The sequence below is a fragment of the Lagopus leucura genome, unplaced genomic scaffold (assembly GCF_019238085.1).
Source record: "Lagopus leucura isolate 7727_CA_CO unplaced genomic scaffold, USGS_WTPT01 Super-Scaffold_100157, whole genome shotgun sequence".
Classification (NCBI taxonomy): domain Eukaryota; kingdom Metazoa; phylum Chordata; class Aves; order Galliformes; family Phasianidae; genus Lagopus; species Lagopus leucura.
The window spans coordinates 6,520,070-6,545,201 of record NW_024962334.1 but is presented as its reverse complement, the minus strand read 5'-3'; the positions used below and the strand labels follow the sequence as shown (position 1 = coordinate 6,545,201).

At 40.2% G+C, this 25,132-nt stretch overlaps 1 protein-coding gene across 24 annotated transcripts in view; it reads left to right on the top strand.

Moving 5' to 3' along the window:
• Positions 1-25,132, top strand: part of ARPP21 (cAMP regulated phosphoprotein 21) — a 193,436-nt gene that overhangs the window by 66,409 nt on the left and 101,895 nt on the right. The window contains exon 1 of one of the 24 annotated variants that reach the window (XM_042888334.1): positions 16,313-16,387. The exons of the other annotated variants lie outside the window; for them this stretch is intronic. The gene's annotated coding sequence lies outside the window, so the exon portion shown is untranslated. Of the gene's footprint in view, positions 1-16,312; positions 16,388-25,132 lie in introns of those variants that run through there. 24 annotated transcript variants of the gene reach the window in all.

Sequence of the window (25,132 nt, the reverse complement as noted above, 5' to 3'; positions counted from 1 at the left end):
CTGAAGTTAATTACTGTTTCTGAGGCTCCGCATTATCGCATATGATACTTATGCAGTACATGAACTTGATGATGCATGCAAAGAACTCAATTTAGAAGGACTGTCTGTGTGTAGAGGTCTCATGTTTTTTCTTTTCAGCTTATCTTAATTTCCAAGCATACATGAATAGTCTAATTTAATACTTAGTTTGTGGCACGTGTAATTCAAAGTTTTGTGTTACATTCATTTGTGGGGAAGGGTATTGGAGCTCCTACTTCAGGAGAAAGAAAGGACTTCTGTAACGTCCTGCAGCATTTGCCCGCTTCCACCTGTTAGCAGCATTGCAGTGCTGCTACTGCATTCTTTACTGTTGTGATTTCAGGTAATCTGTTACCAGTACATTTCTTTCAAGGTTCTTTGAAAAAGGGAGTTGCTGAAAAAGCATCCTTTCATTAAAATATATTATTTTTAATTTGTGTTGAGATTCTTAAGCCATGTTACACCATTCTGGATTCCTGAGTAATAAGCCAGTATATGAAAAATTGGCTTTCCTTTTTCTTACACCTAAATTCCGTTTTGCTGAAGAAAATAAGTGTCCTAAACATGGTGAGAAATACAGAAAAATGAGGAGTAAACTGAATAACCTATTTTACAAAAGTAAGTTCGTAAGAGTTGTGTAGATTTAATTGCTGGTGCTGTAAACGTGAAACATTTCAGACAACCCGCTAGCTGTGGGTTTTTCTGTTAATGCTGGAGAAGCTATGAAGTGTGAGAGAGTGATAATGTCATACAGTATGACTTAGCTGAAATGCAGAAGGCACAGTTAGGCAGTGACAGCTGGGAATTTGAAATTTATGATTTGGATATCCAGTGACTTTCTGAAGCAGCAGAGGATTTAGGATGTTTTCTGGTCGCTGGTATTATATGGAGGCAGTAACTGGAAGACTTTTGTCAGAGCCAACTTGTTCACATAGCATATGTTGAAGTATGTAAGGTGAGAAGTGCATCTTTAAAGGGGAAGAAAATGTTACCCACTGAGAAACTGGGACACCCTTATCCTTATTTCTCCAGATCTGAGGCTTGTTGGATCTTTTTAGGCCAGGAGCCACAGTTAACAAGAGGAGTACTGTGAGAAAGGAAAGCCCTATGTAAAGTGTTCTTGCATTTTAATGCTTTTGAGTTGATTTCTTGTTTAGTCCCAGGCAATGCTATGACTTATATATGAGCTGTTTATACACTGCCTCTGCTTAAAATTGTAGAATTGTGGGAACATCTTCCAACTGAGCAAGCTGCCTCCTCGTAAATCAGGTGCCTTAAAGCTCTAAGTCAAAAGGAGGCTTAAATGGACAGCAGGAGTGTATTCAGAAATAATCAACAATAAGAAAAACAGAGCTTCTTTCCCTGCTGCTAAGTACTGTTTTTATTTCTCAAGTCTTTTTGCCTTTTGTTTGGAGTCTGCAGTTAAACATAAATACATACCGATCGACTGCTCTCAGGCTTCTGTTTCACTCCAATTTTTATGGCTGCACAGCAGTGATTTTTTACTGGCTTCATAAAGTCATCTGAGCCAGTTTTATATTCTAAGACTTGAATTTTGTCATCAGGAACATTCCTGAACAGCTAATAATTTTGTCATTAATTAATCCTAGAGCGGTGTTTTTGTTTTTATTGCCTCATGAGCTGAAATCTCACGATGTCTCCAGCGCATGCAGCATTTTGTAAACTTTCCTCGAGTCCTTGAATGAACGGTGCTGTTCTTTGCAGGGAGCACCAGCGCCTCGCTTTTGGTGCCTTGCAGAGCTCCTTATGGTGTAGTGCTTTATCTAGTGTGAAGAAAGTTACCACAATTTCTTCCTGAACAAAGAGGGATGGCGAGGCTTTTCGATTGAGTGAAGCTAATGTAGGTAAACTGCTGCGATTGGAAGCACGTTATATATACAGTGAGATTGTTGTGTTGTTTAATGCTCCATGACAATTAGTGGGAAGTTTTACTGGAAGCAGCCTGCAGTGGGGATGCTGCCATGTGAGATAGGTACAACACAGTGCACTTCTGGACAATGTGCCTGCTCCCTGCTTTTTGGGTGTCTGTGCCATTGGACTTCATATGAAAGCGTTTGCCTTCAGTTGCACAAAAGTCAACAATAAATTGCAGTGCTTGAAACTAAACTTTAAGGTCTGTCTGTTTGCAAGTGAATATTCCATTTCTGACTACGTTGCCATAGGCGTAACAGTTAGAATCATTTAAACGAGTTTGCTTAATGTATTATAAAGTATTTGTCGTGGAGTCAGAAATGTTTATGATGTCATAAAAGCTTTAGGAGAAACACATCAAATAAATCGGTCCACTCTAAAGGCTCACTGCAGATTTTAATGGAAGCCCGGGAAATGTCTGATAGCTTTATAATTTGTGTTCTTTATAAGCCGTGAAATCGGAAGTGAGGAGGTCTGACTTTCATGCTTTTGGCTTTTGTTCTGTTAAGGAAAATTCAGAGCTTTCTTCTACTAAATAAAAAAGAACATCATGGGCACAGATCTGAAAAGAAAGCATAATGAGCGACTTAGGGCATTTCTAAGTGCCTTATTTTGTAATGCATGCTAACACGAGGAAAATGATAACCGTTTTTGACTCAGGTATGACTTCGGGGGAGCTTAAATTCGTACATAACAAGTTTAACTAGATTGGAAAGTGTGCTGTATTTACCAGCCTTGTGTATCTGAATGTGCTTTTCCATTACAGTGTAGCATGTAAGCAGGAAAATGGAGTGGTCTCTGGTGACCAGAGCTGTGGCAAGCAGCACGAGAATCCTGCTAGATACTGAGAAGACAGTGAATTATTACTGATGGATAATGCCGCTTTGATTTATTTAACCTGCGCACTGATGAAAATGGCAGAATGGGAAAGAAGTCCTTGAATGACCCTCTTTGAAGTAACCATCTTGGAGTTGGGGGCTGAGCTGAGGGGGTGTTGCGGGTGGCGGGTGGGCAGAGCTCTGCTGTTTGGGGTAAGAAATGGGCACTGGGGCATCAGGGATAAATGGACAGCGAAGGGAAGGAGGGTTGTTAGGAAGTACTTACCCCCTGAGGATTGAGTAAGTGAAATTTGGATTACCTGGAGAGAAAAAATGCATGGACACACATGTAGTCTCTTCTCAGTATGAGTTGTTTGCTGATTTAAAATATCAATATTTCCTTACGCGTGTGTTGTGATCCCTGCCTTTGCATGGAGCATCAGGACACAGTGGGCACTCGTCTGCATTCCCGTTTGATCTCTTCCAGTCTGAGATTACAGGAACCGTACGTAGCCTGTGGCTTTTGAATTCTGCTGCTGAATTGCTCCTGTCTGCCACCTTGCAGAGGAGAAGGGAAGATCTCAGCATCGTTGCCGAGGAGGAGGCAGAGGGCAGCTGCACAGCGGCGTGGCCTGGCCTTGTGTGGGTGCTTGAGGCCGTGCTGCCCAGCAGCACTGGGAGGTGTGCGGGGTCAGTGGATCTCTGCTGTGGAGCTGACGCCTCCCTGAAAGTAAATCGGCTTGTATCGTTAATAGCACTTGCCTCCACATGCCAGCAGCCTCATAAATTAGCGAGCTATTTACTGAAATAGCAGAAAGGCCCGATGACTACATGAATTTCCCACCTTTCCGCAAAGGGCTCAGCGTTAATGGAAGGAGGCTTTGGTAGGAAAGACCAAGACTACAAGATGCCAAGGGTGACGCAGCGCTTCGGCTGCGTGCGGTTTTGCTCCCAGTGGCCGCACAGCCGTAGGCACGGGGCTGCGGTTCCTGCAGGCACCACGTCCAGCCGCCCCTTCGCCGGGATCGGTTCCGCAATGCGGAGGAAGATGCGGCACGCGCCTACCTCTCTCAAAGCCAGCTTTGATGTTTTTGTTATTCCTGAGGGTTTTTGGTTGTTTTTTTTTTTTTTCTTCACGAAGGAGAGCAGCGAACGTAATTTGTACTCTCTAAGGCTAATTATAATTTTTCCTCTGCAGATGACTTCTTAGAGAGCTGTACGTTCAAAGAATTGCTGCTAACTCTTTTCTGTGTTGCGGCTACGTTCAGTGTCCTGATGATGAAAGTCAAAATGTAGATTTCTCTGACGTGTTTTTGTTTTTGTTTGTTCAGAAACACATATTTCAGGTCTTGTCTTTATTAACGTGATCAAGCGCTCTGCATCCTGGTGTAATAAAACTTCTTCGTTGAGACATGAAGACAGGGAAATATCAGTGGTACTTCAGTAAAACACTGTACTGATTAAATAGCGTAATTTCCAAATGTGGAAAATGAAATCAGTTCTGATTGCTTCAGTCCTTTGAGAGGAACTGCGGTAGCACCCGATTGTTTGGCTTTCTGGAAAATCACAGCAGACCGAGCCATTCAAACTACTCTGTTTTAGGAACAAATGGTGCAGTACAGGAACGTGCTTGCTGGATTCCCATTGAAGGGAGAGCACCAGTAACCTAGTCTGCTGTGCAGATGGATGCTCCCTGCAATGTAGGCTTTATTCCCTAGGTGCAGTAGTTGGAATGGGGCAGCGTGTGCTGGTGTAACACCACGTGTTCTTCAGAACATCAGCTGCATGTGCAAGCAGTGTCAGTGTCTAGCTACTGTCAGACAGGTGACTTCAATAAAAGCAAGTCCAGGCTTCTGGTTTTGACCTGAGCGTGTTCGCGTCTGGGCCAGTAACTTGAACTGCTATTGTAGTACTGCAAAACTGAGATTTCAGGCAGCCAGCCTTACACAGTTGAGAAGGAAGAAGAAAAATCCAGAGGGACGGAGGAAATCTAATGTTAAGTTCTTCTGGCAGTAGCAAAGTGGAAAGTAAAGCACACTGACATCGTGTATCTTTCTGCATCCTTGAGTGTAATGCACAGAGGTGGCATCTTCATTCAAACCAGTCCAGAGGCCTGACTTAAAGGTTACTGGAAGGGGAGGAGGTCACTGCTATCCTGACAGAAACTCTTTTCTTGCTTTCTTTCTTCGTGTACCTATTTCAAGCAGATGCTAGCATTTACGTCTCTGCCTTTTGCCTGATCCCTTCTATGCATAACACAGCTATCTCTGTTCTGCTTCTTCCATCCTCTGAGCATTCTTCCTCCTGGGCTTTCATTATGTGAGCTGTGCCCCCTGTGACCTTTCCTTTGTAAAACTGCCCTGGCTTTTCTTTTTTTGTAGCATTTACTTACGTTTCTTAGCTTTTGCTTCTTTCCTGTCCATATCAGTTGCATAGCTGTGTTTGAAGTGATGAAAACTTTGATTTATCCGTTATAGTTGCATGTTTTTTCAGGTAACTTAATTCCATAGATATTTGTCCACTTTATGCTCTGACTTGCTCCATAAAGCAGTGTCATCATTATTCAAGGTATGCCAGTTCCTTGGTTTTTTGAACGTTGTTCTGGTATCTCCTAAGGAGAGAGCACTGAATGAGTTCTGATTCCATCTGTAAAATGAGATTTTGTGGTGGGATCTGGAAAACATCCTTCTCTGGAACCTCTTCCTGTGTGAGCTCCACTTAATAGATGTAGGGCCCTTTTGGGGAGCAAATTCAATAGCTCTGTAGAACTGTGTGTGTTCGCTGCTGGAAAATGTTGTGTCCTGAACTCTCCATCTGTTCATATAGATTATTATTTTTTTTATTGTTAACATTCTCAATAAATTTCATGTTCTTCACTTGCTCAGAAAGTAAAACATAATGAAAATGCCACAGAACAAAGCTTTTGACTGTGTTTGTTGGCAAAGGCTTATCACACATTGGCTCTCTGACCTTTCAGGTGGGCTGCTGCCTATGGTGTGAGCAGGAGATCCAGCAGCTAGCTCAGCACCGAGTGCATTGCAGTGCACACAGTTTAATGTATTAGTGCATTATGCAATGAAGAAATGAGCGTAGATGGAGTTTTATTTTGTATTTCACCTGTATACTCTTGTTGAAGGCTTCATATTGTAGCCATGGATCATGTTTGAAAGCAGGAGACTGACTGTGACGATAGAGTGAGATGCATCTGTCTATATCTGGGGACCTGTACTGAATACCTAATCAATTTCTTGTGAAATGCATTTATAGAATCGCCTCATAAAGGCAGATGAATAAAAGCAGTAAGTTTGCTATCAGCAAATGAAAAGTTGTTTTTTGTTTCCTGGAAATCTAGTCTTTTTCTTCTATGTTTTGTTTCTCGTTTTTAAGCTCTCTTCATTGCTGAGATAAATCAGGAGAAATGCCCTGTTTAGCTGCCAATTACTGATTTAACTGAGTTATTTTCAGTAATGTGATTGCCATTCGTGCCTAGTTCACTAATTGCCCACTGTACTGTCAGTTTATTTTGAAGGGGACATTCTGAGTATTCTAAACTGTAATGAAGAATGATGGTGGTAATGTGTGAAGATGATGCATGGTAGTTCGGAACCAGTCTTCTTCTATGGGCTGATCTTCAGACTGATGGCCAGTCATTTCAGTGATCCCAGTAAGCACCACTGAATTGAAGAGTTTCCTCACCAGTCAAACCCTACATTCTGTGATGTGGAGACCCTCCATGTTCCAGTCATGCTAAGGAGTGTTTTATTCCATAAATAACGGTGCCAGCGTCCTGACTCATAGCTGAACTCCTGACTTTAGTTGTTTACTAAGGAGACAATCTGATTTTTTTTTTTTAAGGCACATTTATAAATCTCTCTAATTGCACAAGGGACTTGGAACACAGTGAGGTTTCATTCACACAGCCTACGTTTAAGTTGGCTGAAGAAAAGCTCTCGCTTCAGTTAATTCTCTAGTTGTAATCCTTGCAAATAAAGGTGTGCAAATACCAGTCTGTGTAACCCTGTTCTACAGATCAGGCAGACATGCTCTGCAGGAGGGAGCAGGTACAGCTTTTAAGATCCTTCCAAAATGTGCATCTACATACTTGGTGGTCTCTTAGGTTGAAAAGTGCAACATTTATATTTTTGAGCAAAACTAAGTTCAGGATGTTTCCCAAATGACTGGATTAGCAGCCTGCTGCTAAATTGCCTTTCAAGAGGGATATATAGAAGTGGGTTATTGACAGAAAAGAGGCAGGTTCCATATGGAAGAGAGACAGGCAAAACACTTGTTTTCAGCTTTGTGCAAAACTTGGAAATTGAAGCAGGTGAGCCTATTACATGATAAAGGAAGCTGTTTTGTGTACTTCAGCCCACCCAAATGATTGCAGATGCGTTATGTGGTCATTATACCTACTCTTTTAATTGTTAATGTGTCCTGAATGAAAACTGTTGAGAAGATTGCTGACTATATGCGAGGCAGCTTGGTACAAGGAGGGTGCCACTGGGCTAATACTGCTACTGTGAATAAGATCATAGCTGTCTAGGGGTGCTTCTTCCATTGATGCCCAACTATAAAGCACCAGGGGATAATAGGACAGTAGAGACCCGTTCTGCTTTGCCCTACATAAGATTCAATCATAAAATGCACGATTGAATTCAAGAATTCATTTGGGCACCTCACTGCAAGAAAGATATTGAAGCCCTGGAACGTGTTCAAAGAAGGGCAACAAAGCTGGTGAGGGGTCTGGAACACAGGGCTTATGAGGAGAGGCTGAAGGAGCTGGGAATGTTCAGCCTGGAGAAGAGGAGGCTCAGGGGAGACCTCATTGCACTCTATAACTTCCTGAAGGGAGGTTGTAGTGAGCTGGGGGTCGGCCTCTTCTCTCGTGTCATTAGTGATAGGAGCAGAGGGAATGGTTTCAAGCTACGGCAGGGGAGATTCAGGCTGGACATTAGGAAGTATTACTTTTCAGAAAGGGTGGTCAGGCACTGGAATGGACTGCCCAGGGAGGTGGTGGAGTCACCGACCCTGGGGGTGTTCAAGGAAAGACTGGATGTTGTGTTGAGGGACATGGTTTAGTAGGAGCTTGGGAATAGGTGAATGGTTGGACTGGGTGATCTTTTAGGTCTTTTCCAACCTTGGTGATTCTATGATTCTATGATTCTAAGAAGCAAAAGCAGACCTTTCATAAATCAGCCAGTTATTCCACTCAGAAGATACGTTCCCTGAATCACTAGCAGAAAAGGGGGAATGAAGTACCTTGGTGGCTTTCTCCAGGTGCTGGCTGGCAAGCTGTGTGTTCATCACATATGTATATGTAACACAGGGAAAAAAAAAAAAAGGAAACTTGCCCAGAAATGTGGTTTTGCTTAAAGTGGAGCCTGATCCATGAATACAAAACAATTTCCAGAGGGGAATGGTCTACCTTGAGCCAATAATTTGGAGAAAGATATCCCAGCAATAGAAATGCCTACTCAGTTCTTATTTTTGTTTTGTATTTGTTATTCCTGACTCTCCTGCTCCAAATTGCCCTTCCTCGCACACAGATCTGCGGAAGTGTGGATGTCTCCAGGGAAGGAAAAGAGGCAACCAGCCATCTCTGCTCAGCACGAAATTTTCTTAAAAAGGATTTGTTTAGGAAGTGAGTAGAGGAAGAAAACAATGGCAATTGCTTTCAAACAACAAATGCAATTTCAGGATCATTTGTGCGGCACAATGGAAAGTATGTCAGAAATATACACATTTTGTAGGTGTTTGTACTGCGTGGTAGGCAGTGAGAATAAAACCCATGGTATACATGAATTTTCCCAATAGGGTTTTGAAAAGTACTGGGAGTTATTTCTAACTCGGGTAATGAAAGCAGACTAGAACTGAAATCGTACTGATTGCCCTTACTGATTGCCCTGTGTGGTTTGTGATGATGCTGTGCAGCATCCCATAGTAAGGTGGACAGCTGAAGTACTCAGACCTCTTCTGGATGCCCCAGAGAAACAGTCCTCCTATGTAACTGAAATCTGAAAGCTGTTTTCAGAAGTGTAGGCACTTCTAATCAGGGTGGTGGAAGAAACGTGGAGAATAACAGTCTGCTGTCAGCACTGCATTTGTCGTAAATAAGTGAAATACCATCACATCAGAACTTAGATGCTGACACAACTATGCTTTCTCCCCTTACTCGTTGTCAGTAATATAACACAGGCTTGCGTGCTGCCTTTTTCTCAGTTCATTTCTCTTTCTCAGGAAATAAATCTGAGCTGTAATTATAAACTGCTTGTGTTATTTCAGTCTTATTAGGTTTATAATGAAATGAATCTTGTAGATAATATTTTGCATGAATAAATGCATTTTTATTGGTCTTTCACTTTCTTGCCTACTGTCTTGTAGAGTTAATTGCTACCATTACTTGCACCATGCTTCAAAAGGGGAAGCAAAAGAAGCAGGTGAGGATTTTTCTGCTGAATTTCTAGGTTTCCTGTTACGTGTTTTATATCTTACTGCATAGTCATACAATACTTTTCAATTTACTTACAGTTTCATTGGTGGCTGGTATTCAGTTGTGCATTCACATCCCAGCACAAGTATTTTTGAGTGTAAAGCCAGCACTGGAGAGTGGACTTTAATTGGTCATTTAATCTCTGTGTAACTCAGTGTCCTCACCAGAAGGTACTACACTTTCTGTGTACTTATTCACAGGAAAAAAAACACATCCGAATGTCATATGTTGCACACAGCTTTCACTTAAGTATGTAGATTTTTATTTTCCAGAACAAGATTCAATAGACAAAAAAATTTTGATGGGGAAGCTTTTGGTAAGGTTGCAGTGTAGATACTACCTGGTTCATTATATTCGTCTCTGAATTCCCCTCCTATGTGCTTTTACCTTTGCTTTGTGTACAGATGACTTTGTACAATCATCTCCCTTTAAATATTTAAAAACATAGTTAATTCTGTTCCAGTCAATGTTTTAAAAATAGTAGTTTTCCCTATAAATCTGTGCTTCTAAAGTAATTGCAAAAGTTAAATTGTGTCCTTCGCTTATTTGTACCTTTTATTACTAGAGTATAAATATTTTTTCCAAGCATCTTTTCAACGTGTGCCGTGGAAATGTGTGATAGTGCAAGTACACACAAGAATTGAATTGGCTTTTCTGGTTTTGTAATTTCTATCTCGGGACTCTGAATTAGGATCTGTCATTTCTCACTCAACAAAGTTTTCTTACTGATTGACATGGAGGCAACTTACTTAACGTTATCTGGTTTGCTGGGCTCTGTATGTGTATGAAGCCCAGCTTTAGCCTTAAAGCTGCACTGACCTCTGTGCACCACAGCTTCACTGTTGGATGTAGCTGCAGTGCTTAGTAGTTCTCGTGTCACTGCTCCGTGCCATTCTTTTTAGGCATTTTACAGTATTACGGATTGCTGGTTTTTTATTTTTTATTTCTTATTTGTGTGTCGTTTTTTAAAACATTTGAACTAGTGCTGTTGCTTCATTTTGGTTATTTGTTCTTACCATCCCCTCTTGATGCTTGTTTGTACCCCCCTCTGTTTTCCTGCTTATCCAGAGACAGGCAGTACCAACCATGGTGCAAGTGTTCTAATTGCTTTTCCCTCAGCAATGGGGAAAAACAGGAGTCGTCTCTTTCCCAGCTGCTCTGCTGCCTTTCCTGTTCTCCACGTTTTCTCTTACGACTGGAAATTGTACAGTGTCCCACCTGCTTCAGCCAGTCCTCCCTTTCTGTTTAGTAGCATCCAGTTTTTTGGAATTCCTTTAAATTTGATGATTTTTCTGATATCCCGAGATGACCTGTGGGTCAGCCAGCACCCTGCTGCCTCCTTTTCCTAGGTGCAGAGCTCTTTGTTCAGTTTTGTAACAATTTCTATGTGGTTGAAAACGTGTAACGCATTTTAAATTTTGCATAAAACAGATGGCTAGTGGCACCAAGTCCAGATTTGGTAGTAAAACAAGCCTGGGGCAGTAGTAAAACATTCATATATTTAGCATTAGCCAGTCCTTTGGAAGGTCAGATGAAAACTTTTTATATTGGCTGGATGAGCCAGAAGGTAGTGTTTTCTTATGGTGAAGCATTGAGGTGTGGACTGTTGCTTTTCCAGTTGTTCGGTGAGAACATTTACCCACTGCAGGAGCAAGCAGGACACTTGAATTCAATAACTTTGGAGAGTGAGTCAGAAACTCAAAACATTTTTCATGTATGTCACTTCTTAGTCTTCTTGCAATGTTGCTTTAGGACTTAATATTGCAGAAAACTTGGGTATGGTATGCTGAAGCAGTGGCAAATGTTGTAGTGTTAATTCTGGGAGTGTGTCAGTGGTTACAGGGTGTCACTACCCATTTGTCCGCAGCAGCGTGACACTCAACTGACACTGGCTTCCCTGGAACCCTGTAAATACAGATGCCTCTGCTGTCATTGTCAGTGATAGCATTGTCTACTTTTACTCATGCCCAGTTGTTTTTTTTTCACACACATGCCGTAGGCTGCAGTTAAATTTTTGCCTTCAACTGTGGACATGAGCAGTAAGGTGAAACCCAGGTAGCAATAAAAATGGTTAGGTTAAATTTAACCAAGTGAACTGATGGTCTCTTTGGTTCTTAAAAATCGCATGTACAAGCCAGTGATATACATGTACAATATGATGATTGGAAAGAAAAAGTGTTGTTTTTCTAGTATCAAAAAAGATCCTGTTTGGGTTCTTTCGTTTGTCTTCTAAAGATAGTCTGCCAAAGACTCTGAAGTATCACATAAACATTCACCAAACTCCGGTGCTACGAAAGTGAATGAAGTCTTCCAAGGAAGCATTTTGGGGCAGAAAGAGGTCTATAAGTCTTATGGTACATCTTTGGGATCAGACTTCTTCAAGAACAGAAGTTTCCCAAGAGCAGGTCCATTGGTGATAAGCCAGTTGATTCCTTCAGGGGGTTCTGTAGGAGCTGAAGGTACCAAGAAAACAAATGTAGTAGTTGTAAAGCTTTTTACTATCCCTGACTCACATCTGGAACCAATAATCCGTAGTATAGGAGCAAACCCAGAAACAATGCAAGAAAGCTCCAACCTGACATAATCTCCTGGGAGGTTACTGTGAGTTTGGAACATTCTCAAAGAAATGTTTGACAGAGGAATTAAAGACGGTTGAAATAAGTTTTATGTTGTGTCTCCTGAAACAGAAATTAATTCAACGTACTTAAATTACCCCTTCAGACCTCAGACCATATATCAGTATGTAATTCTGTATTTTTTTTTTTTACCTTTTGTTCTCCCCACCTCCCACCCTAGTCTGAGATGTTGCCAGAGATTCCAGCTAGGTATGTGAAGTTGTTGTGAAATATGGGTTCACATACCTGAATTGATAAAAATACTTAACACATTAAGTCAACGAAGCTCCTCCATAAGAGGTTTTAAAAGTGAAGAAGTGATTGTCAAGGAAAATCATGCGGTTAACTTCTAGAGGATTTGAAAAATTCACTTAAATGCTTTGGTGTGTTTTTAGTTAGGTTATAGCCACAGTTTTGTCAGGTTGCTCATGCAAGCCGCTGGACATTTGGGCATAAACGAGAAGATCTTTGTGTTCTGTAGAAGAAAGCAGAGTATTTTCAGTACAGAAAGAGGTAAGCTGATCTGGAGGCCCCTGGTACACGGGTAGAACTGCAGCCAGAAGCTGTACGTGATTATGGTGAGGAAGCTGGAGCAGAAGCATTGCCAATCACAACGTAGTTCAATTGCAGTGCTGCTAATTGTGCTGTGGTCAGGAGTTGGTGCAGTCTGATATTTGAATCAATGGTTACAAGATATTAAACGTTCACATACTGAGAAAATTGCACGGACATTGAAAAAAATTTCTTTTATTGTATTTGAGCTCTTGGCAACCCAAGTAAAATGAATATCCAAAAGTTAAAGGCTTGAGAGATCTTACTGTACAGGGGATAATAGTAAGGCATTTGGTAATGGTTGGGGAGGAAGGAATGGCTTCTTGAAGAGGGCTTTTAGAACAGTTTTACATGCTAGATTACCAGTGGTTTGCAGCCCACATGAGTGAGATTTGGACAGCCACGTTCTTGGTCTTCCAGTAGCCTATCAGTTGTTACAATACCTGCAGTGCTTTCCACCAAAAATTTGAGAACTGCCTCCTTAGTTACCTCTGCTCAGCCTGAGATTTTACCCTTCAGTAGTTTTTGCAGAGAAGTCCTCTGAGGAGGAGGGAAGTCTTCTAAATCGTTTTAGAAGGCTGGTTCTGGCCTCCCTGACTGAGTGTCTGTAAGGGTTGTATTTTGCAGTTCTGCCTAGAGTTTGCAGACAGGATCAGAAGTTTATTAAACTCTTCCTTTTTCAGTCCCACACGTTGAAGAAAAGGATCCTTTGCATTGAACAAGCGTAGATGGGAGACAGATAGGGAAAGAGCAGCAGGGATTGATGCAGCAGAACAGCATGGGAGGCAGGTGCATTTGTAGCTTTTATTTTTCTGAAGGTAAACCACATTCATTACCAATGACTATGTGTTCAAATCAGTACCTTTACTACATTATTGATGTACCTAAACAACGTAGTCAAGTGATTTTTTTTGACAGTTACAGGAATAAGGACACCTCTGAAACTTGTTTTGTTCTGTGTTTTCTTTCAATTGCTTTTTTGGCTTCAGGTGTTGTCAGTCTGAAATAATTAATTAAGTTTTGTATAGCCTACTTGCTGCCCAGTATTGGTGTTAATCTCAGCTCTGTTTATCCTGCAAACAAGCAGGTCCTGTTTAAGTATTTACAGTGTACTGAAATGTCAGATACTTTATTTCTTAGGATGTCCAAATATGAAAAATTACTACGCAACAGAACAGCCTTCAGAACAGTTGTGTTCACATCACGCTCGGATCATGACCAGCACATGAGAGATGGGATATTTTGCTAGGAGACGAGGTAGCCAAGAACCAGGCAGTCATTGATGAGAACATAAATATAACAGTCTGAATCAGGGCAGTTGTGTAGGCAGGAAATTTTCAGCTTTTCTCTTTCTGATAAGTTTGAAAACTTGTGATTGTGGCACCATTGTGTCACCAGCTTCAAATAGTGGGGTCCAAGTATCATACATGGGAGACAACACCCTTATAAGTGTCGAGTTCTCCTTCACTGTTGCTTCCAGTACCATCATTAAAAGGAACCAAGTGTCTGGTTTCTGCCATAGTTATCATTTCTGTTTTTTTCCTAAATTGGTGATATGATGTTTTCATTGAAGGAAGCTTGATTCTATAAAACTTGCATGGATTTAAGATGTAGTTGAAGTGAGTATGGATTAGAAGTCAGATGAAGAAAAGAACTGAGAAAGTGCTGTGAACTCCCTATGTATTCCTTTTCTTCAAAAACACTTCTTAGAAATAACCAGGTGTTTCCAGCAGTTTGAAATGTGAAGTTTTCAGAAAGCAACAGCATGTTTGGATTTTTCAGAGGAGAAAACAATCAAAGGAAGGTTAAGATTTTCCTCTTTAATAATCTTTGTACGTAAAATGTGCTAGGAACTGGGGGAAAAAATCTGCAAAACTGAAATATTAAGGGAAATCACTTTAAGTGAGAGACAGCCATTTATCCTGCAGAAGACCTTCTCATGACTTGTTAGTGGAAAATGAAAGGTCTTCAAGTTGACTGAGAGACAAAGGTCTTTCCTTGTCTGGCTGCATCCTTACTGAGATCCCAGAGGGGATCCAGCTCTGTAGTTGGTGCTGCACGTTACACTTTCAGTAGAAAGTATTGTATAAAAGGGATAGTGGATTTACTTGCAAGGTGTTTTAAAAGTCTATTAAGTATAAATGCTGGTATTCTTAAAAGTTGGTTCTCTTCATTGTTTTTTTTAAAACCAAGTGTAACATACACTTGGAAATTACAGCAAGAGAAGTGATAGCTCTCTTCCTGTCTTTTCTTGCCCTAACTCCTGCAACTTTTCCTTTCTTCTCTTCCCTTATTTTTGATACAAACAAGGAAATTATGTACCAAAATGCCGTTAGGGCAGTGCTGTAGTTCTGGCTGTGAAATTGTTGGGATGGCTGCTGATGGTTCCACCAACAATCAGAACCATGCTGAATTGCACATACGTATAAAGGTATACATATATAGGCATAAAACATAGAATATACCAATGGATAATATTCCTTATAACACATTATGCATGCTATGGGAATCATCACTTTGAAAATCTCTACTTCTGTGTGTTTAAAATCTCTCTTGAAATGTAACATTAATGTATTTTTTCTTTTGCATGTAAATTTCTTCGTGCCCGCTGGTGATAAAAATCAGGTCACGAGTACCAGCTCGGTACCCTTGTGAACTCTGCATAGCAACCAGTCCTCCTCCCTCTTTTAATGTTTTTGCAGCAAAAACAGATAGAAGAAGAAATAGTTATTTGTGTGTGTGCAGTGAATTGAAAATTCTAAAACAGTAAGCTCCCATTATGACCATGTTCCATCCCAGTGAGTTCCAAATGATCTCTGATAAATAGTTTTAGAAAAACAGATTGAAATGTTGCTTTCATAGCTTGCAGATAAAAGTACTTACATTGTTATATTGCTGAGCAGAAGGTGTGGGACCATTCTGCAATGTAGTGGAAAGCCTTTGGTTCTTGTTCTGAAATACAATTTACAGTTCCCATGCCAAGGCTACATTTCTAGACATGAGGAGTTACTAAAACTTTTAGCTGTGAGGCAACAGACCCCTAGTGTGTGCTGAAGCTGACATCAGCAAGTTGCCCTGATCACACAGCAAGCCTTCATGTGTTGTCTCATCCTGTGGTGGGATTCGTGGACTGTCAGCATCATCTTCTTGCTCTCCTCCAATCTCATCCTTAATCATGTTTACTTAGACTCTCTAATATTTGAATGTTTTAGCTGTTAGCCTTAGTATGTAAAGCTTTACTGCATGCCTTATGTACTAACTTAGATAGTCTAGAAGGTTGTCTTGAAGCAGGTCCTGCAAGGGTATGATTTCTGCTCAGCTCAGGAAGATGGCTACTGGTCAGTCTTATTGCTGCCCTTCAAACTTTCTTCTGTCATCCTCTTTGAAAGAGTCCTGTTGAAACTGAAAGTTTCTGTGGAGCAGCAAGATAGGGAGTTGGACTCAGCAATCCCTTGGGGTCTCTTCCAGTCCCTGCAATTCTGTGATTGCTTGTAAACAGCAGCAGGGTTTTGTATTTGAAATGATTTTGTTCAGTTTGCTGTAATTTCATTTTTCAATTTTGAGATGCAGAAACCTTTAGTTAGATCACTGGCCAGAGTCTGAGACTTTCCCAGGAGTCCAAGCTGCTTAGGTGTCCAACTTTCCTCAAAGATTAATGAATGATTAAGGGTCTTTATTATCCTACTGTAGCAAAAATCCTGAGTCACAGCCTGGAGCAGTGACTGATTGAGATTGAGCACCTGGTGGGAAGGCAGGGCCAACCCAAGGGAGCTCAGGTGCATGCAGTGTCCCTGATTGATTGGAAGGCGGTGGAGCCTGGATCCAGCTCTTCCCAGACCTCATTTAAGGGTTGGCAGGAACTGCTGCGAAAGCTTGCTGTCGAGGATGCTGGATGAAATAGATGAAAAATATTTCCTTCATTAAAGAGGCTGTAATCCATTTAATCTTCTAATCTAGCTAAGGTTACAAATTAGATTTTGAAATCATACTTTGAAGAATTTCCTGAAATATTTGATAGGAGCTCCAGCTTTTCATTTCAGTAGTTCTGTCTTTGTATCTGCTGATCATCTTGGATTGATGCTGGAAGAATGCACTGTGAGATAGGGGCTATTAAAATCACAGCTTCAAGACTTCCTTCTTATAAACCAAGATGAAGATTTAATAAAAGCAAATATTTTTATGGTCATATACTAGAAGAGATGGCTTACATTGCATGGTTTTATTCTGTGAGCTGTTTGTGTAATTCTTTATGAGAATGAAGATTCCAAAGAGGCAGAGAGAGAAGAAATTGCTGTTCTTTGACATTTTTGTCTGCTTAGCTGTTCTCTGATGCATAGAGCAATGGCCTTTAGACATAAGGCTTGCTGAGCTCCCAGGCGTAAGGTGGTTTCAGTGCTCTGTTCATGGAAGACAGGACCAGGGTTTTTCTGGCATGGTTATTGACTTGAAACAAAATTAGCCTATGGTTTTTAACTGAGCTTTCACTACATTTGTCTGTGTGATGCGTTTGTTCGCCGTCCTTCCTACGTCATACAAATTTCCTAAACGTGTTACTTAAATATTCAGAGAACAACTCAGACTGTGCCCACTATTTTTCTCACTTGTGGTAGCTGTGGAACTACTATAAAGTAAATTACAGCACTGGACTTGCTGGTAGATATTTTATTTCTTGAGTTACCCAGTGGTTTTAATTAATAACTTTCTCCAGTTGCACTTTTAGGAGAATATGCCACTTGTCTGGCTGTTCTGTATGTCCTTGTGTATAGAAGTCAGTGCTGGTTTGTAAAACCTGAGAACAATCAGGTACACTGCATAGAAGAAGGGGAGAAAAAAAATGTAGCTCTTTCAATCCTTTTCAGTGAAGATTTCCTGGAAAGTCAACTTGATCTTGGTATATTAAGGAGAATGTAGAGACCGTTGTTCAGAAATAGAACTTCATATTGTAAGTAATAGAAGTATTTCGAGAAATAAGTAAGTTTTGAAGTCAACTGAAGCTAATTTCAAATATGTTTTTGTTAGGCAATTCTTTTTTTTAGATTTGTTTTCAGATATTACCGTAATTTTAACACTATTGAATAATGACTAGTTTTACTGACGTTTCTTACAATGAGAAAATAAGTTGGTATTTCGGACTGTGGTTTTTTCATCAGGTTGGAAGATTTCATTCAGTCATATGTACTTGAAAGTCATGCATTATTGCAAGTTCAATGAATCTCCATCAGAGTTGTTGGTGTGTGATTATTTACACTTGTTCCTGCTGACATCTGCTAAAACTGGTGCTTATGGTCAGCAGCCATACTTAACAAGTTTGGGGATATTTTAAACACATGCTGAAATTTAACTTTTTTTTTTTTTATTATTTAATGGTTATAAACCAGATTTCATAAGTACTTTCTGTGATTTTTTTGTGTGCTGTGGCATGTATAATACCAGACTTTAAGCAATTCCTGTGCTTTATTCTTTTATAGGAAAGTGTGATTTTTCAGCTTCTCAGTGTTTCAGTCTGTGCAGTAGGTACATGTTTTTAAGCAATATTGAACTAGAAGATTGGTTTTGCTGATGGACTGTGCTCTAAGTAAAGCAAAATGTACAGGATCCTAGTTTTACTTCTTTCATTGCCTTTTGAAGGAAGTTGTAAGGCAGTTAATTTCTAATGCTAGATGAAATGACAGGCACAAATTTGTAATGTTGCAATTAGATGATGCTTAGGGTAAGTTCTGTTTTACTAGGAAGGCTGATTTGCAGGACGGGATCACAGTCCTTCAGAAGCTTACAATGACAGAATGTTTATTGACTTGCCCTTTCTCATAGTTGTCATGTTTCATCAGCCTTTGAAAATCTTGAAGATATCAAAAGAAATCCTGAGGCTCAAAAGCATAGCGTTATGTACTAAGAAATATTGGCCAAGCAGATTCTGCCTTGTGTAAAGTTATGGTTGTAGTTCTTGCAAGGAGAAGGTCAGCCTGGACTCACAATGTGATTAAAGTGGTGAACTGCAGTCAAGGTGGAACTTTTTTTGATCTGGGGTTGAAAAAAAAATCTACTGAACTGTGTTGTTGGGTGCTTCAGAAAATGTGCAGTTCCTCCCCTTACCCAGCAAATCCATTTAGTTTGTGGAATATTCTGTTTGGCATTCTCTTTTTCAAAGAAGAAAATGCAAACCCTGCTAATTGCTTCCGATTTCTGAACTATCGCCTGTTTGGGAAATGCTGAAAATAGCTAATTTTAAGAGTAATTTCAGGCTCTCAGTGAGGGGAAAGGTTCTCAAGCTTCTTCAGAAGACAGCATTTTTCTTTCCCTTACTAGAAACCCAGGAGCATTGGGCCAAATTCTTAGCTATGTGACGTATCTTCCACGTACTGATATGATTGGATATTTAGAGAAGTGTATTTTGTCCATTAAAGGGACTATTTGTAGATGGGGAATAAAATGTGTACTTTGTGAGTCTTAATCCAAGGATGTTTCATTCTTAAATGGCCAGCAGAATTGTACCAGTGACAGTGATCTGCATGAGAGGCACCTAGAATCATGCTCAGGTTGCTTAAATGTCACTAAAATTTTGGGCTTTACCAATGAAAGACTGACTGTTAGATGCCTCCAGAAAACAATTAAGAGTAGGGCGCTGAAACGTTCATATCCAGCCAACATGAAATTATAGATGGAGAACTCGGTGCATCTGAAGCTATGAAGTACTTTAAACATTCAGAACGTTTATAGGCAGCTGCCTGAACTTTTGTGATTGCATTTTATTTTTCCAAAAAGTATTAAGCAAAAGTCCCATTTAGCTGGCACCGAAACCTGAAAATACAACTTTTTCTTTAAAGAACCTGGAGCACGGAGGTCTGTCTTTCAAGTGGCTGTTTGTTACAGTCAGTGCAGAGCCAGCACCCCTGTTTTTCCTTCAACCTTTACTAAACTATACCCCATTCTCCCATGTCAGTGTTCTACTTTTTGTGATCAGATTGTTTTTCACTCTTTGATTCGCAGCACAGCAATGAGAAAAGAATGATGGTGCAACCATTGTGCAGTGGCAGTGGGACATATTATGGGGTATAGAACTTCTGTCCCGCACTTTTATTCTGTAATTTAAATCTTGCTATTTCTGGACCATTGATGTAGTTAGTGGTTTCCTGTGCCAAGTAAGACAGATTGTTTCACAGCAGGTAAACACAATTTTGGATATTGTAGTGTTTTTTTTTAACTTGAGGAGACTTCAATCTGTATAACAAGGTTTAAAGTATTCAGAAAAACCCTCACTGTTTTTTTGAGTGGGTTTTGAGTGTATTTTTTGATAAAATGTGTTTTCTGCTTTAAATTTTTCAGGACGTATTCCTTGGAGACATTGGCTTGAATGTTTCATTTGTGCTGTATGTTCATTGCTCTTTTATGAGTTCATGTGTCATGAAACTTCTGGCTAGGCGTGTGTGGAGCGGGCAATTACATCTTTAACAAAACTCCTTAGCTCTCTTTCTCATGCACATCATAATTCCTTCCCTGAAAAGCGCAAATAGAGATCCAGATTTTTTTTTTCTATCTTTTCTTTTCTTCACAATATCACACAGAGGCTGGAATTACTCCCTGGAAAAGGCAAACATAATGCAGAAACCACAGGACTTCTGGCAGGATATCTTCAAGATTCAAATCCACTGTAGGAACTGGCACTCCTGCTTTTGTAAACCGGGGTTTCTGCTGTTTGTCAAATTCCAGTTGTAACTGCTTTTGAAGATTTCTTTTTCTCCCTAACCCTTAGAGTGCCATTGTAAAATACCCAAATTTACCTCTGCTCGATGTTTTGCTGCTTTGGTTGGACACTTGGCTTTTCTTAAGGCATTGACTGCAATATGTACTATATTGGGCTGGGGCTGCTGAGAAGGAAATGTGATGTATATCCAATACTTTTCTGAAGATGAGCGGTTACATAGGCTGGGAATGTCCAACAACGTTTTTGGAGATGGCAGGGGAATTGAGAGGATGTTCATTTCCTTGTTATTTCTACAACTGAGCGTAAGCTCCGAATACTTGGTGTGTAAGTGCTTGGAGCGCTGTGCAGAAATGTGGAATGATGTCATTGGCTTTTGTAACATCCTTTAATCAGTTGCCATCTTAGCTTCTAAGTCACAGTCTTAGTTTTCCTTTTCCTTCTTTTTCTTTTCATACAATGGCAGTATACAGCATTGAATTCAAACCACGGCGTGTTTTGGCATTCTTTTGTTAAGTATGGGGTTTTTATTTAACTGCATTGCCTAAAACCAGCCAAAATAGGACGGAGAAAATGAGATTAAGGTATTTATATAAATATGGTAAAATATAAAATGTAAATATGTAAAATGTGCAGTTACCTTGTATAAATATGTATTTATGTATAATACATATGTTTATGATCTTCCCGTGGTGTTTGAACGGTAAGATAACTAATGTTTCTGCTGTGGTTTACTTTTCCTTCAGAAGCATTTCACACAAAGAGAAAAATGGGAACAGATCTGTGACAAGGAAAAGTGAGCGTGATCAGGAAATTCAGAGCTCAGAATGAGGTGCAGGTCCCCATTAGATTGAATGCTGTTAAGATATTGTTTCTGCTCCATGCAAGATTTTAGGCAGGATACTGGGATCTACTAAGATAAGCTTTCTTGACAAGGGAATTGTTTCTACCCAAATTATTTGCCCTGGACTTTGCTCTGCCAGGTTTAGTCATGCGCGTAAGAAGCCAAGAGCTAAGAATATATATTCCAATATACTGTCTAAAACATGATCAAAAAGAAACTTTAGGAATGTGTCTGCATTGGTAAGTATAAAATAATAATGTAATAATAAAAATTATAAAACAATCTTGCCCTGGTAACTCCCTAAAGGCGATCATTGCCATTGGTAGAAGAGGCTCAAGCTTTAGCTACATAAATTGGTTGGAATATGAGTTTGGTAAACTTGCCATGCATTAATACAAGCTTGATACCAGTTGTCTCTTAATATGGAGAGTCACATTGTGCAGTGTCTGAGCAGCAGAGTGACAGGGAAAAATACCTCCAAGTGGTGTTGTTTTAATTCCTGGAGATTTATAGCTTTTTAAAATTCTTTTGTCTAAAAAGAAGAATTTTTCTTTAGCTGCAGGCCAGTTTTGTTTGAGAAAATTGTATTACGATAAAAAAAGAGCAGCTACTATATTAATTCCTGTAACCAAAAAAGACTTTTGGGGGGAAATATAATATTTTTTCTTTCTCCTGTGAAAGCTTTTTGCTGTTCAGCAGTCAGTGTTTGTCTGCTCTGGCAATTGTAGTGTGGGTCTGGTTCATCAGCATAATGCTGCTTTGCTGTTAGCAATTATTTTCTTTTAGGATTTGCCAATTAAGCTAGCGCTAGTGAAAATGCACCTAATTTGTCAAGAGATGGCAGGATGAAATATAGACACCATTATATAAATTGGGAGAGGGGAAAAAAAAATCACGAGTGTATGAGAGGATCAGTGATACTTGGTCAGTTCCTGCAGCATTTTCCTTCTCTTTCTGCCTTCATCCACTGGTAATGCTGGAAAGAAGTGTAAAGCAATTGCCTGTGAGTCATTGCCATCCATGTCCCGTGTTATGTTTTAAAATATATGACACAATTTTGTTTTGAATGAGCCTATTCAGAAAGCTTTATTGAAAGAACATGCTAGAAGTACTTAAAATATAGGTTTTTGGTTTTTGTTTTTTTCTTTTTGGACTTAACTGCTTTGTTTGGTGTAATCGAGGCTTACAGAATAGGGCATCATGACTTCTCTGGACACTTGTTTATTACCTGCAGTCTGTGGATAAAATCTGTCTATATGGATAAAAAGTGAGACTGGAAGTAAACAATGGAAACGGCATATTCCTGTGTAAGTGACAAAGGGAGTTGTGTTCTTCAACCTTCAACCAGCAGCAGAGCACGAGGTGATGTACACTTATTCCCCACAGGAAGACTATCAAGAAGTCAGAACAGCAGTTGAAAATAAACATTCATTGGCACAAGAAGAAAAATGTAGGAAAGACTTGTGTGCAACAGGATAGTGCGGGAGTATGTCCTGTCTAGGCTGTGAGGCTCTTGGGCACCCTGATGTGTTACTGGCGTGCTCTTTGGAAGCCCTCTAATCCTTGAGTAAAGCTGATCAGTCTTTCGAGAGGGTTTTGGTATATGATTGCCTTTGATAGCTGAGCAATAGAGCCAAGGGAGTCCTGGTCCCTTTTCAATTATTTATTTGCCTATATTGGTTATTGATGTCGTCGTAAAACTTAAGGTGACTTGTGTGTGCTGACAGAAGACTTGTGCGAATTAAAAGCGTGACTGGGAACCACTGTGTCTCTGTGTTTGGAGTCGTGGGAGCTGTTTTCTGCCAAGGAGTGTCTGACCAGGTAGTTTAATGACTTCAATTCTAGGGAAATTTGTCAAAATTAGGTCTGGGAATGAGACACAAATTGGTATGCGTGCTCTGAAGTCTGAGCTAAAGCAAACAGCTCATTCTGAGGATGCTGATTTATATGTTGGATTAGCTTGTTAAAAGTTTGGGTATTGCTTGGCTCCTGATAAACTACTGTGATTGACATTTATTAGCCAGACCAACCAATACCTTGTATCTTTCATGCTGATCCTGGAAGACTTCAAATGGCCATTGTGACAGATAAAAGAGCAACTTCCTGAGCCTTTTCTTAAGTATGTAAACAGGCTTTCCCTGTAGGCCATCACTATTTATTTTCCTGGGCAAAGCTTCTAGCTTTGCAGAAATAAAACAAGCTAAAGGGAACATCATTGCTGCTGCTTGGCTGAAGATGATGACATTGACGTGAGGTCTTCTGACAGGGGATTAAAGTGAAAAATCTTGGTGGCAATCCACAGGAGCAAGAAGATGCCTTTGAAATAGTGAAATCAGTTATAAAGCAATGTTTTGTGGTTTACAACTTTTGATTGTTACAATTGTCTCATCCCTGTTGTAATTCATAAAAACTGGATTTTATGTGCGGGTTTAAAGGAAAGCCAATGCTAGTCTTTATGCCTTTGAAGACAGAGTTCAGCTGGGATGCTGTTCCTCTTCTGCTCTCTCCTCTTTTCTGTTTAGAAGACAACTAGATGTCTCAGGATCTGAATTCTTATCCAGAGTAGTTTAATTCATCAATTTCTGTTGTGTTTGCCCACTGTTGCTGCTGAAGATGATTTGCTGGATTGCTTAAAGCGTATCAGTAGCTTGCTGTTGTAAGGTGCTCGTGTTTCTGCCAGCCTGGAAAAAAAAATACTGGCCTCTGCTATCTGACAGTCAGTGTTAAAATGCCAACAGTGAATAAATCTAAATAGCCTTCTATCTGCAAAGGTCTATGGCATGTAGGACCAAAAAATGTAGGCAATTGCTACATTGCTTTTGTGATGATGATGCAGAGGAGGCAAACTGAAGACCAAGAGGAGGTGGGAAATAAGGCTTCAAACACTTCTTAAAAAATATTTATGTTTTAAGGTTAAGCAGGCAGCTCTCAAGTGCATAAAAGAATTTCAGTGGGAAAACAGGAAGGAAGCACGCTGTATGGCCAGTTTAGTGATGCAGATCCAGAAGACAGCTGGGCAGTAGAGTATTCCAAGTAAAAGCTCTGGGATTTACTTCATTTGCCTTTTTTAAATTTTTCTTTTTAATAGGTTTTGTATTCTAACACTTTGCTTCAAAGTGCTGACAGAGACTTGAAGCTTCGTTTTCGATGTGAACCCTGAGATTGCCACAGATTGCTCGATGCTGAAACTTTTAAGTGAGGGTCAAATAGTGGGGAGTTTGACATGTTGAGGGCTGAGTGTACTGATAAGTTGGAGGTAATGCTGTAGTCCATTTCCTGTGGTTTCCAGGCATTAGCAGTAATGAATTAAAGCTGTCTTTGAATCAGTATGAATGCAGTATACGTTGCATAGTGGAAGTAATGCCTGAGCTCTTACAGTGGGAGAGTCATTTTTACCTCTGTGCTTCATGGCTTTATTTGGAAAACACATTTGAGTGTCACTCGGGTGGGGTGTGCTGTGCTGCCTGCTCCTGGTTAAAGTGTTTGGGCTTAAAAACTGTTCATCTTCTCAGAGAGGATGTGACAATAATGATTAAATGAAATTTAATCATTTAATGAAATTAAATGAGTCATAGAATGGCTTGGGTTGGAAAGGACTTAAAAAATGATCTAGTTCCAACCGCTGTGCCATGGCCAGGGCTGCCACCCACCAGACCAGGCTGCCCCTGGCCCCATCCAACCTGGCCTTGAGCACCTCCAGGGATGGGGTGTCACAGCTTTTCTGGGCAGCTGTGCCAGAGCGTAAGGATCTCAAAATTCCTCTTTAGGTAACACACGTGGGCAAGACCTTTGAGACCATGGAGGCAGTTGCTGACACCTAATACAGGCATGCTTACTGTCCTGCTGTGGGTTTTGTTAAAGGTTTTGCTGTTTGATTTCAGTTGGTGATCACCTATCAGACATTCAGTGAGGTGGTTTTTCTGATGCTTTTGCTTGTTGTTCTCTTCTGCCTTTTTTTTTTTTTTTTTTTTTTTTTTTTGACAGCTCATCTATAGTTTCTAAACTCGTGCATTAATCTAAATATACATCTTCCTATGGGCTTTTCTGGGGATATATGTGGTGCGTGTTATGCAAGCATATGTGAGTGCACGTGCCTTCGTGCAGCCCCTTCTCTATGGGCTCTGGCAGCATCTGCTCCTGCACAGCAGTACCCTCAGCTTTTGA